The sequence below is a fragment of the Pteronotus mesoamericanus genome, unplaced genomic scaffold (genome assembly GCF_021234165.1).
Source record: "Pteronotus mesoamericanus isolate MK-2021 breed Mesoamerican mustached bat unplaced genomic scaffold, CSHL_Meso_final contig_90, whole genome shotgun sequence".
NCBI lineage: Eukaryota > Metazoa > Chordata > Mammalia > Chiroptera > Mormoopidae > Pteronotus > Pteronotus mesoamericanus.
In genome coordinates this window covers 31,737,172-31,750,399 of record NW_026555277.1, presented here as the reverse complement: position 1 = coordinate 31,750,399, position 13,228 = coordinate 31,737,172, and the positions used below count along the sequence as shown (strand labels likewise).

The following is a 13,228-nucleotide window of genomic DNA, read 5'->3' as shown; positions in this document are numbered from 1 at the left end:
GAGTGGGCCTAGGGAAAGCGAGGTTCGGAACAGCAGAAGGGGCGCTGGCAAATGCTTCTTTCGCGGGAGGGGTGGTGCCAGAGAGCGCCCGGGTCGGATCCACGCCGGCCGCCAGGCGGGCTCCGAGCTACTAGGGTGCGGCTGCGGGCGACCGAGCGGGCAGGCGGGCGGGCGGGCCTGGGGAGGGGCTTCACCGAGGCGCCGCGGCCCGAGCCGAGCGGGGCCGCCCGGCTCGGCGCGCAGCACGGCCCGGCGGCAGGCGGTGGCGCTGCGGAGGCGGCGGCTGAGGCTGGCGGGCGCGGAGGAGGGGCCCGAGACTGGGGCGGCTGGCGGCAGCTGCCTCAGTGACGACTGCCGGCAGCGCGGAGACCTGAAGAGACCAAGCGTTAGGCCCCTTCGTCTTCGCCTCTCCCGGCGGTTTTCCTTCCCCTCCTCTCTCATCAGGGGCGTCAGGAATGGGCCCCAACTGCCGCGGGCCCTACACCCCGCGGATCCCGTAGGCCCCAGCAGTGGGAGGCTGGCCGGCCGGCCTCTCATCACTCCTCACCCCAACCTAACCCAGCCAAGCCGTCCCCACCCCAAATCCCCGGGAAGAAGATGAGGGAGACGGGCCCGGCACTCAGCAGCCAGAGCAGCAGCAGCAGCAGCAGCAGCAGCGGTCGGGGGAGGGTGTTTCGCCGTTTCCTCTCAGCCGCCAGGACAAGATGGCAGCGGCCGCGGAGAGGGGCTGAGCCCGGGCTGGGTGGTGCCGCCTGCTGAAGCGCCTGGCTCCCTGTCCTCGGCACGGCCCCGCACCCCACCCCGGACATGCTCAGGGCTGCGGCCGCCCGAAGAGGGGAGAGCACAGGCCTCTAGGAAGGTAAGGGAGCAGGGCAAAGGGTGGGGGCAACTAGCTCATTCAAGGGGCCAGCGCCGGAGCTAGGGCGCCCCTCATCGGGATCCCCACCGCGCCCGACACTCCTGGGGTGTTGCGTACTCGACGCGAGTTTTCCAGCCCCATCTCTTTGCGCCCTTGCGCTGCACGTTTCCGCGCTGGCCCCCGCCGGGTGGCGGGTCCAGGCGTCTCCTTAAAGGCTGGTGCGGCCCCGGGCCCGAGGCCGCTGGACGCGGGGCCGCGCGTGGTTCTTGCGCGCGGTTTCTGCGCGCGGTGGCGCAGCCTCCGGGAATTCGCTCTTGGGCCGAGCCTTCCCTTGCCAAGGTTGCGCAACGGCTTTTCCCAGCAACCGAAGTTTTGTTTAGTCTCACAGGGTGCCTCTTCCCCCATCTCAGCCGTAGGCCGTCACTACGGATACCTCTTGTCTTTCATTAAGGGGAACAAACACAAACACACACGCAGGCACGCAACTAGAGCGCCCTAGCCGATGGCTGCGTCCCTGGCTTTGTGGCCCAGTCACCGGCGTCGCCGAGTGGCGGGTTTGGAGGGTGTCAGCTCTAGGGACGTGAGTGCGTGTGATTGTTGGGGAGGAGAAATGTGATCCACCGCTCCGCGTCCCCTGTCTTGGCCCGAGGAAGGCGTGGCGGCCGCGCGGCGGGGCTGTTGCCGGCATCTCTCGTTACGGTGGCGGCCGCCGGCTTCCCTTCGCTGCGCTGGGAGAACTCGTGGAAGGACCTGGGATGAGAATGTCTGTTTTCCCGTCGGGAGGGAGAAAGCTGTTTTAAAATGGTACGTTGCCGTCAAAGAACCCTGTTTCCCAGTCTTATTTCTGTTTGAGTAATTGCTCTGAAGGGGGGTGGGGTGGGGGCGTGTGTGTGTGTGTGTGTGTGTGTGTGTGTGTGTGTTTGTGTGTGTGTGTGTAAATTACCTTGGACCTGTTACAAAGTAGTCATAACACGTTCAGTCCTTGAACCGTGTTTTCACAACCTCTTGCTGCCCTGGTTAGAATTTATTTTTCCACCTGTCAGTTTGCTGCTTCTAATTATAAAGAGCTTCTATTAGCAACAGTGGAGTTTTTCAGATTATCGTCCAGTTTACAGGGAAATGTTATGGTTAATTCTATTGTCAACTTTCATATCTCTCTGGTAAAAGCCGGGAGAGGAAGCTGGTAAACCAGTCTGTGCTTGTGCTTATGTGTGTGTATCTTCTAGTAGTTTGGAGAGCGACTGAATTCTTTTTATTTTTTTTTTTGGGGGGGGGCGATATTTGCTTGTTATCTGTAGCTTCTGAAGTGGAATTAATATTCAAACTATTCCAGTTTGTTTCAAAGTTTTAATTGCTGGGCATTTAAAATTTTAAGAGATTCCCCTTCTGATCAAGTTTTTGATAAAAAACTTTTGAGGAGGATTGTTGGGTTTTATTTGTTCCCAAATAAAACATTTCAATCCTGCGTTCTCGTTTAATTTTTCAGAAGCTTGGCAAGCCTCACCATATGTTTGATAAGTCTAGTTTCTGCTTATGTTTGCAAGCGCAGTGCTAATTTTATACAATGAGCCGTGGTAAGGTTTTGATAGGTCATGATTAAACAGTATTTAAATAAATAAAATAAATAAAATATGACTTAGCTTTTTACAAAAATAATTATTATAGTTTTATTTGTTACTGTATGCCTTCATGCCACTTGTCAGTAATTGAAATGTAACTAACCAAGTAAGATTCTTTACTTTTAAATCAACAAGGCATTTCTTGGCATATTTATGGGTGCTTTTATAAAGTGTCGGGAGCTATTATTTATGGAATATAATGTTTAATCTTGTTGAGGATTATTTTTCTTTTATTTTTGAAACTTTGTTTTTAATTGGTTAAAGTAGAAATGCATTGAAATAGTTGAGATTTGGACATTTCTTTTTTTTGGTCATTATGGGAAAATTGAACAAGTTGTTAATTTTTTTCTACTCTAGGGGAAATATTTTCAAAAAAAATTCTTAGATTAAAACCATGTTTTAAAAAGGCAAGAGGAGCTTGAAATCTAGAACAGAACCAGCCATTAAATGTTTCAAATTTATATTTGGACATTGCTGACTGTAGTAGCTAAACATACATATTAGGCAAGCAGATCATAACATGGTGAGCCAGTCTTAGTTTATTGTCATAATACCTTTTCCATTGAACTACTCATTATCTTGCTTGTAAACCAGTCATTGGCTTCTGGGCATGGAGTTTTAGAGTCACATAAAAGTGGATGGTTTTTATGAGATAATTCTTCTTGTAAACATGCTTGAAAAGAAGCTTCAGATCATACTATTTTAATTTTTTGGATGTTCTGTCATGGGATACCATAAAGTAAGGTGCAAATTACAGAGGTAGGTTGCTATAGCTAGCATGGCACTACATGTAAATATTTGTTTACTGCAAGGTATTGAAAGCCCCCTTGCAACTTAAAATAGCAACAGTTGTCAAATGAACTTCTTTATTGAGCTTGCATTTTTAATGTTTGATACATGAACATTAAAGGTATACATGTATATATATGGAAGGGAGTACAGGGCAAATGTATATTTCAGAATGCTAAAATAGTGTTTCTCATACATTGAATGGAATACTTGTTTGCATGTTATTTTCCATTGGATGTCAGAATGACTTATTCTGGTAACTGTTAAAAAATATTTTATTTATTAATTTATTTTTAGAGAGAGGGGATGGGAGGGGGGAAGAGAGGGAGAGAAATATCCTTGTGCCAGAGAGACATCGATAAGTTGCCTCTTGCGCTCTCCCAACCGGGGACCTGGCCCACAACCCAGGCATATGCCCTGACCTGGAATCCAGCAGGTGACCTTTCAGTTTGCAGGACGATGCCCAACCCACTGGGCCACGCCTGTCAGGGCTTATTCTGGTAACTTTTGAAGTTAACTTTATTTTGCAAGGTAAGGGGAGTTAACTTTCTCAATATGCTGTTCTCAATGCCGCAGTTCATTAAAGGTGCTGATAGTGTAGGTTAGAATTTCAAGGCATAAAAAAATGTCATTTCCATTCCAACTTTATTTACATTTGCATTTGGAGACGGCAATATTTAGATTTAAGGGTGTTCGTTTTAAGGAACTTTGAAGTTCTCCATATTTAAAATACCTCTAGAGTTATTCTTCCTTCTTAACTATTAGAGAACACAAAATGACTTGCTGTATGGTTATATTGTTGCTGCCAAAAGAAAAGTTCATGTAAAATTTCTGGGTTTGCAGCTATCTGAATTTTCCTGGTGTCTGAAGTTGAGTCTTCTAACGTGGTATGTTTAACTTGTAAATTACTTCTAGACAAACTACTAGAATTTTGTTAAAATAGAGAAATCTATCAATATATTGTATTTCTTTAAAAAAATTTTTAAAAAAATATATTTTATTTTACCTTTAGACAGAGGGCAAGGGAGGGAGAAAGAGAAGGAGAGAAACATGGCTGTGTGGTTGCCTCTCATGCATCCTTCTACTGAGGACCTGGCCTGCAACCCAAGCATGTGCAGTGACAGGGAATTGAACCGGCGACCCTTTGGTTCGCTGGTTTGCAGGCCCACACTCAATCCACGGAGCCACACCAACCAGGGCTATTGTATTGCTTTTTAAAAGTTGCCTCTTTTGCCCCACACAACTTTCTGAAAGCTTTGTCATGGGTAATCATTTCTCTGTGTTACAAATGGGAGCCTAAGGAAATAACTCCAAATGTCCTTACTGGTTCTGGATCCAGCTGCTTAAAAAGTGTATCTTGCCTAGTAACGTTTAAGCACCTAGAATCAAATAGGGACTTAAATATAGACTAGAAATTTTAAATCAGTGGGGTTTTTCAGGATTCCCTGAGCACTTAATATAACCAACTTAGGGAAGCACAGCCCACTTCTCTTGGTTGGTTTGGTATAATTAAGAGTGGTTTGGGGAAAAATACCAGTGTGCTGATTGGGTAGCTTTGTCATAGCTGGTCTTTTGGACTTTATCTTTAAAAACATTTTTTTAAAGATTATTTTTATTTTTATTGATTTTAGAGAGTAAAGGGGGTAGAGAGAGCGAGAGGGAGAGGGAGAAAGAAAAACATTGATTTGTTGTTCCACTTATTTATGCATTCGCTGGTTGATTATTATATGTTTGTATGTGTTGTCATTGGGGATCAGACCCACAACATCGGAGTATGGGGACATTGCTCTAACCAACTGAGCTACCTGGCTAGGGCTGGACCTCATCTTAATCACTGTTAGGACCAAGCTGGAATAGAGATGGAGGATGTATGTTATATATATATTATTTATCCAAGTGTTTGTCAGATTAGACCTTGACCTATTTGGCAGTTCAGGCTGTTCTCCTTAGTTGATACTTGGGCCATGTCACCACGCAAAGACAACATATTGCCTTGATTCCGAGGCACACCACTGTATAATATGGGGCATAGAGCCTCTAATCTTATTACTTGTATGGAAATTAAAAGTATTGGGTGGACATTGAAAATACTGTATTTTTAGGGTGCTATTTGTTGTTTGGGAAAGGTAAGTCATTTAGTTGACTGTCTTTTATTTAGTAGTTAATGCAAAATCAGTACTTTTGAAAACTGTATTTTTCCAACAGAAATGCTTTGAAATGAAACAAACCAAGGATAATATTTTTTACCTTAAATATATTTTGTTACCCTGACCCCCAAAATTCCCCTAATTGAGTTTTTTCTTCCTGTGGGAGAGTGAGTGAGAGGGAAGGTAGTGGGGCAGGTACGGTAGAGAGGCAGGTATGGTAGGAGACGCTGGGCCATAGTGGGGGGAAGAGATTGGTTTATTAGATTTGGGGGCCTTAAAAATCTGTTTGGACTTGAATGTTGAAGTTGCTAGAGACCAAAGGACACTTAGCTATAGTCAATTAAATATTGTGGTAGCATGGAGGAAAGATTAAGAATGTGCTGTGACACCTGCTAAGTGATCGGTCTTGTGAAATAGTATCTGTTTATCTTCCTCTACCAGTTTTTTAAGTCCTCCTCCCCTTCCTCTTTGTGTCTTTTGTTTTTCAATCTAAAAGACTTTTTTTCCTTATTGTAGAGTTTAGGGAATATAAACTTTCTATCCAATTTGAAAAATCTTACATTATAGGCCTGACTTAAAATCAAAAGTGTGAAGAGAGTAGAATATACTATTGCTATTAAAATGAGTTTGATTTATGGGAATCCTTTTTTTTGTCTTTGGAAATCCTTAATAATAAAATTAAAATGGCACATAATATGTAAATTTACCTTTTCAAACTGCCATAAAACCCTAACTTCTCTGATATCAGTCACACTGTCCATTTTTACTGAGATAAACTTCTTTTAAATCTTAGATTTCCAGATACACTTTTTATGTTGCATTTTCTTTTCTGCTTTGTTATTTTCTTTTTTTAAACAAAAAGATTGCACCTAAAAGAAGTGGAGATTTAAGAAAGAATAACAAAGAGAAATGTAGTACTTTGGTCTTTTGAGCTGTACTTTTTCCCTTAGGTAAGGACCTAAATTACGAAAGATGAATTTTAGTGTATAACTCTTGCTCACATTGAAAAATAAAGGATTGGCAGGGTGGCCAGGTAAATTCATTTTTATTTTGCATGATTGTTATGCTGAAGCACCTTTTCTAATATGAGAAAATTATTTAGGATAGATATTGAAATAATCAGATGGATATGAGTCACTCCCTCTCCACTTTGAAATTTTGTAGGCATTTATTATAAGTTGTATTTGGCTATACATAGCTTACCAAGAGGATTATGTTTAAGAGTTGATAAACAATGTGAAACTTGGCTGTATTTGACTAACCAATTATTCCAGTTTAGAAATTTTAAATAAGTATTTGACTTACTAAAAACATTCAGATTAACTTCAAATTCTTCAACTTCTCCCTATTTAGTTGCAAATTGCTCGTAAATTAAAAAAATATTTTACAGTTTTGGAAAAATAAAATAGCAAACTTTGAAACATTTGCAGAAAATAACTTTCTTAGAAAATGTTTCCTATTCTGTAAAGCATTTATTTAAAGGCCAAAAAATTTCATTTGCATATATTTCGACAGTGTTATCTGTTTAATAATACAACAAGAGTCTTGTAGGTTGGGTAAACTATACGACTTTAGATATATAATGCTACAGTCTTAAATAGTTAATAAGTTAGATAGAGTGATAACATATTGAAAATTGAACCTGACTTTCTAGAGACATTTCTTCTAATGTATAATTTAAATTAACACTTCTGAGGGCTTAACTTTGTAATTTATTATAGTTTCTATTGAGATTAAATAGGGTATAGTGACAAATATATGAAAATTACAAGTTATAATGTTATACTTCCTTACAGTCTCAAAACAAAACAAAAACATGTTTTGGGCCAACTTATAATCAGTTTCGCTGAGAAGGAACAAGTATCTTTTCAGTGTATTAGTTGTGGTTTCATATATTTTAGTTATAAAGATAAGAATAGTATTGGGTTCAAAAATACTAGATTTTTAATCTGTTTAGCATACTTTAATTTTTGTGTAGCTGGATTGCAGACTGATCACAAATAAATGAAAAAAATTTCAGTGGATGGTAAAACAATGATAAAATAATTCTATGAAAACTGTTTTATCTAGTACGTACTTGAGTGTCCAGTAAGTGCAAAGTTCTATGCTATGATAGAGTTAAGACATGATCACTGTTTTGAGCAAGTAGTAGGTGAAATCATCTAAGTACCATAAGTTTCTCTTATTTTTATATATGTGTACATGAATTAAAAAAACACTACCTGAGAAAAATAATGATTTAAGTATAGCACAATCATGTTTCTTAAAACTGTTAATTTTATTTTGTTAAATGAAATATTTAAGCTACCGGGAATGGTTCAGGTTTTTATTTACTTATTTTTAATCTTCACCCAGGGATATACTTATTGATTTGCGAGAGAGAGAAAAAGAGAGAGAGAAAAACATTGATCAATTGTCTCCAACCTGCAACCTAAGTATGTGCCCTACCTGGGGACTGAACTCTACCTTTCGGTTTATGGGAACGACTCTCCAACCGACTGAGCCACCCAGTCAGGGCTAGTTCATTTTCTTAAAGTTGTGTGTTAGTATTCACCACTCTTACCACAAAAGCCAAAACAAAAAAAAAATATATCATTTAAAAATATAAACCATGCCCAGGCTGCTGTGGCTCAGTTGATTGAAACATCGTCCTGTAGAAGGAAAGTTCGTGGGTTCAGTTCTGGACAGGGGCATATGTCTAGATTGCGGGTTCAGGTCCTGTCCATTCAAACCCTGTTGCATGCAAGAAGCAATGGATCAGTGTTTCTCTCTCACTTTGAGGTTTCTCTCCCCTTCTCTCTTCCTGCCTTTCCCTCTCTGTAAGATCAATAAGCATGTCCTTGGGTGAGGATTAAAAAAAAAGATTTAGCCATCTTTAAATTGTTTCCCTTTACTCTGATTGGAAGAAAATAAAATACTTCAATTTATAACCTATTAGAAGATAACTTAATATTACATTTTACGAAAAGGTTATATTTAAAAATATAAAATATTATTTGAACTGTTTCTTCAGGTCAGAAGCCATGTCTTAAAGATTTTTATATCCTTAAAGTGCTTAATAGACATTGGGGAATCAAATATATTGTGAAAGTAATCAAATACAGGCATGCTATATTCTACCTATATCCCTTAAAGCAGGGGTGTCCGACCTTTTGGTGTCCCTGGGCCACACTGGAAGAAGAGTTGTCTTCGGCCATACATTAAATACATTGCAACATGTAATCACAACAAAATCTCATGATGTTTTAAGTAAATTTATGATTTTGTGTTGGGCCGCATTCATAGCCATCCTGGGCTGCATTCATAGCCATCCTGGGCTGCATGTGGCCTGTGGGCCACGGGCTGGACACCCCTGCAAGTATAGTATCTTTATTGAGTAGCTTGACAGGTGCCTGACCAATTCACGTAACTTGTGAATGTGTTATATACACATTTGACTTCTGAAAAGATACTCTATCTGTCTTCTCTTTTACTTCTAGCAGATGAGTCTGTTTCCCATGTAGAGTTAAATAGGCATGAACTTTGCCAGGTTTCTGTTCTTTCCTCCAGAGGTTTCCAACCTCTACCTCTAAACATAACTTCTACCAGTACACGTTGTGTTTTCACTACTGTCTTAAGGAAAGAAACATCCCCTTCCCTCCAGAAGTACCCCCTATTCACTGTGTGGATTTCATCCTGAATTGTGTTTTTCAGCATCTTGAGCCTGTCCAATAACTTCAAGTCCCCCCACTCTCCCTTTTAATTCGCCCCCTCCCCTTTTTTTCCAGCCTTTTTAAATGGTCAGGTATCTGGGATCCTAAGTGGCCGCCTTTTAATTGTGCCTCCTCAAGTCTATGGACCTATTTTCCCTTTTCTGTTTCTTCCAAACTTCTTAAATATTTACTGTAGCCTCTCTTTGAATTTCTATTCACTTCTTGGCAGTCTTACTCTGTCAGTGCCACTTTACTGAAATTACTCCTAAGCTCTCCAGTAGGTTTATTCATAGCTTATATATTTCTCTAGAAGATTGCATCTATAGTTTACCCTACTCAGTTGTAAGCTTTCAGTTCATCTTTTGAATTGTGATCTCTTTCTTTCCCCCATAGGTGGCTCAAACTGAATTAACTACCTTATTTCCAAACCTTTCTTTTTCTGTATTTTCTTTTTCATATGCTCACTCATTTCTATTGCTGCTTATGTTTGAAACTTTCGATTTTAAAATATTAAAAAAAACTTCACCTGATTATATGTTTGTTGATTTTAGAGAGAGAGGAAGGGAGAGAGAAAGACAGAGAGAAACATTGATCAGTTGCCTCCCATATGACCCCCAGCCAGGGATCGTAACCGCAATCTAGGTATGTGCCCTGACTGGAATCGAACCTGTGACCTTCGTTGTATGGGTCAGTGCTCTAACCAGCTGAGCCACCTGGCTGGGGCTTAATGTATTTTTTTATAGTAGGTGGATTTTAAAAAAACAGCCTAATGTGAACTTTTTACTTAGTCAATTTGCCATATTTTGGCATTTTATTATGTATAATTAATATGTAATCATTGCTTTTATATATATATCCTGTACACTCTATTTAGCGTCTTATGCAAAGGCCTAAAATATGGCATGAGGTCAATTTTGGCCAATTTTTAGTTATTAAATGAGAATAGATTTCTGAACAGTAAATTGCAACTACTTTGTGGCTATTTTCAGTCAAATGATATAGTGTACTTTTTAAAAATTTTATTTCATGTGATCGATAGCTACCCTAACTTTGAACTTAAAATGTATTAGTCATTACTTAGGCAACTTTAAACAGAATTAAACCTTCTTAATCATTTTTAAAAAAGATTTTATTTTCTTATTTTTAGAGAGGGAAGGGAGGGAGGAAGAATGGGAGAGAAACATCATCCCATTGCATCCCACATGCCCCCAACCGGGAATCCAGCTCGCAACCCAGGCACATGCTCTGACTGGGCATTGAACCTGTGACCTTTTGGTTCCCAGGCTGGTACTCAGTCCCCTGAGCCACACCAGCCAGGATGAAGTTGTTTATTTAGGATGGCCCAAAATTTTGAAGTTTTGTAGAACTTGACCTTTGATTTTATAAATGTTCATTTTGAACTTTGAATCATTATCTCATAAAAATCTTACAAAGTTTGTTGGACATTTGATAAAATTATTAATCTAGGATTGAACTTCCTCTGTTGATTTGGGTTCTTTCAAAGGAAGATTAAGTTAGGAGGTGTTCTGGTAAGGATCATTTTACCTTTGCCTTCTTTGTCTTTAATATTTCATACTTATCTTTAAAAGTTAGTTACATGGATTTTTAAAACAAGAAATGAAAATTTCATATTGGTTGTTGGGATAGATTTCATATAAAATAGAAAGGAAATCATTTGGCTTTCAATTAAGGGGATTGTCATAATCCAAATTGATAAAACCAGAAAAAAAAATTAAAAGTTAACAGTTTTATCCTATAAAACTGTTATCCTATAGCATCCTATTTTTGAAAGCAGCCATGCTCATATGTTTTTCCCTGTATGCTTTTTCTAACAATCCTTTGGTAAGTATAGGTAATCACAGATATTATATGATGAATTTAAATAAAATTTTCTTTTGTATTGAAATTTTATAAACTACATTGGAATTGTTAAGCTTAAAGTTTACTTCAAGAAAGAGAGTGCTTGGGTGAACTTTTTTTTTTTAGTCAGTTTTTCAGTCAGTATTTCCATTTCTGTGTTTTGATATTATATACCTTAAAATCTAGAGAATTATATGCTTTAGTAAAAGTAGTCCTTAAGTAATGTTTTTAATTAAGTCTTTGTAGCCTTTCTAAAATAAAGATTTACATTGGCAGGGTGATTTCCAGCAGCTTTGAAATGTGCACTAGGTCATTTTCTGTTCCAAAAGTTGGAATTTCTTGCTAAGTCAGATGAAGCTTGTTATTTAACATGCTGATTTGTGTTATGGTCAACACATTCCCTAGATGCTTTATTCACAATACTGCTGGAAAATACCCAAGATTATAGTGTTTTCAAGTAAGTGTTTTGTAGGTACCTCAGATAGCAGGTTTATTTTATGAAGTTTTCCAATACATGGTGGTTCATTTCTGTGAAAATGTTTCTTGTGTAAAATGTTTTAGTGTAACTTCCTGGATAGAATACTGGTAAAATAATCTGTTAATGATACAGGTATTTAAAATATTGAGATTTAAATGGCTAGTGAAGAGTTAAACTCATTTGCTATTCACTCTGAAAACTTACTTTCTAGTGTATCCTATTTTTTAGGTTTAAGGAGACATGTTATTTTGTCTTTATAAATACTTAAATTACAAAGAAATTTAGAAATATCTTTAGAAATTTAGAAAAAGATAGTTTGACTAAAAACTACTTTTTTTGATCTAAATATTGCTCGTTACGTAGTTCCATTTTCTAATTCCTATTGCAGAGCCCTGTATAGACCAATACTAGGGTTCTCTGTGTTTCTAAGAATTAAAAGTCCTTTTTATTGTCAAATTTATTGGACCACATAATGAAATTCTACTTTTACTATTGAAGAAAGTCTTTACTGATTGGAGAAATTATGTAATGACCAAAAGTTCCAAAAACTACTGTGAATTAAGTAATACTTTTAAGTGAAAAGATTTTCTTTAAAGTGCTTATGAATATTTTTTTATTAATGCTGGCAGATAATCCTAGGGACTCATTGTATGCGTAATCATTTTAGATTTTAGGTAATTTGGGCCATGCCTAAGATATTCAACAGTTCATTCCCAAATGTGCAACCCTTGAAGAGCAGCATTGTGCAAGAAAAACATTGTTTTATGCCTGTCACTCATTCTTTGTTTCTATCACTTGACAAAAGTGCAGGCCTACAGAATAGTTACAAAAACAGTACAAAGAATTCCTATATATTTTTAACCTACAGTTTTAAAATGTTAACATTTTACCCCATTTGCTTTTACCTTTTCTCTTTATATCTGTATTAGTTTCTCTCCCTGAACTATTACAAGTTGCAGAGATGATGTCATTTTACTCAGTTTTTCCCTAAAAGTTATGTCTCTTTAGTTTTCCGTGATCTGAAAAGTGTGTCAGTCTTTGTGTTGTTTCCTCACATTGACATTTTGACAAATGCTGCCAGGTGGAATTTTTTTTTTTTAATTTTTAAAGAATGGCCCTCAATTTGGATTTGTTTGTTTTCTTGTGCTTAGAAATATTACAGTGAAGTGTGTTCCTCTTATTACATCATATCAGGAGGCACATTTGGTTAAGGTGGCATCTGCTGGTTTCTTCCTTTGATTAATATGTATCTTGTGGGGGAGTACTTTAAAGCTGTGTAAATGTTAAGAACTTGCAAGGGTCTTGCAAGATAACAAATTAGCCATGGATGCTGGCGGAAGATAGGAGACAAAGGACTTTTTTTGGGTGGGGGGAGGTCAGAGATAAAGGATGTTTTTATTGATAGTGATAGCAGTAGTCAGTCAGTATGTCAGTTGGTTCCCCAACTCTTTTCCCACAGGGTGATGTGAACAGGACCAGATGACTTATGTAAAAAAGGAGTTACTACTTCTGTAAAGAAGGAGTTATGTAATAGAGGAGCCCAGGCCTTAGGAAACTTGACTCTTATAATAGGGGCAATAAGCCTGCCTGACATTTGCCCAGGAGGGAGTCATTATCTTTATTTTGCTGGGCATTAATCAGTCTGCTCTTTGCTCAAGAGGAAAACACTATTTCTACCTTCTGAGCCTGTTCAATGTAAAAATATCATTGAGAAGATACTCCAGAAAAAAGGCTTGCAATACATGGGGAAACATGAGAGCCCTACAGGGAATTGTCTCCCAACA

At 38.9% G+C, this 13,228-nt stretch overlaps 1 protein-coding gene across 8 annotated transcripts in view; it reads left to right on the top strand.

Annotated features, from left to right (window-relative positions):
- The first annotated feature begins 267 nt into the window (after positions 1-267).
- Positions 268-13,228, top strand: part of HIPK3 (homeodomain interacting protein kinase 3) — an 89,585-nt gene continuing 76,624 nt past the window's right edge. For 7 of the 8 annotated variants that reach the window (XM_054585946.1, XM_054585944.1, XM_054585945.1 and 4 more), the window contains exon 1: positions 268-859. The gene's annotated coding sequence lies outside the window, so the exon portion shown is untranslated. Of the gene's footprint in view, positions 860-1,275; positions 1,664-13,228 lie in introns of those variants that run through there. The other variant, XM_054585939.1, reaches the window with a different exon arrangement.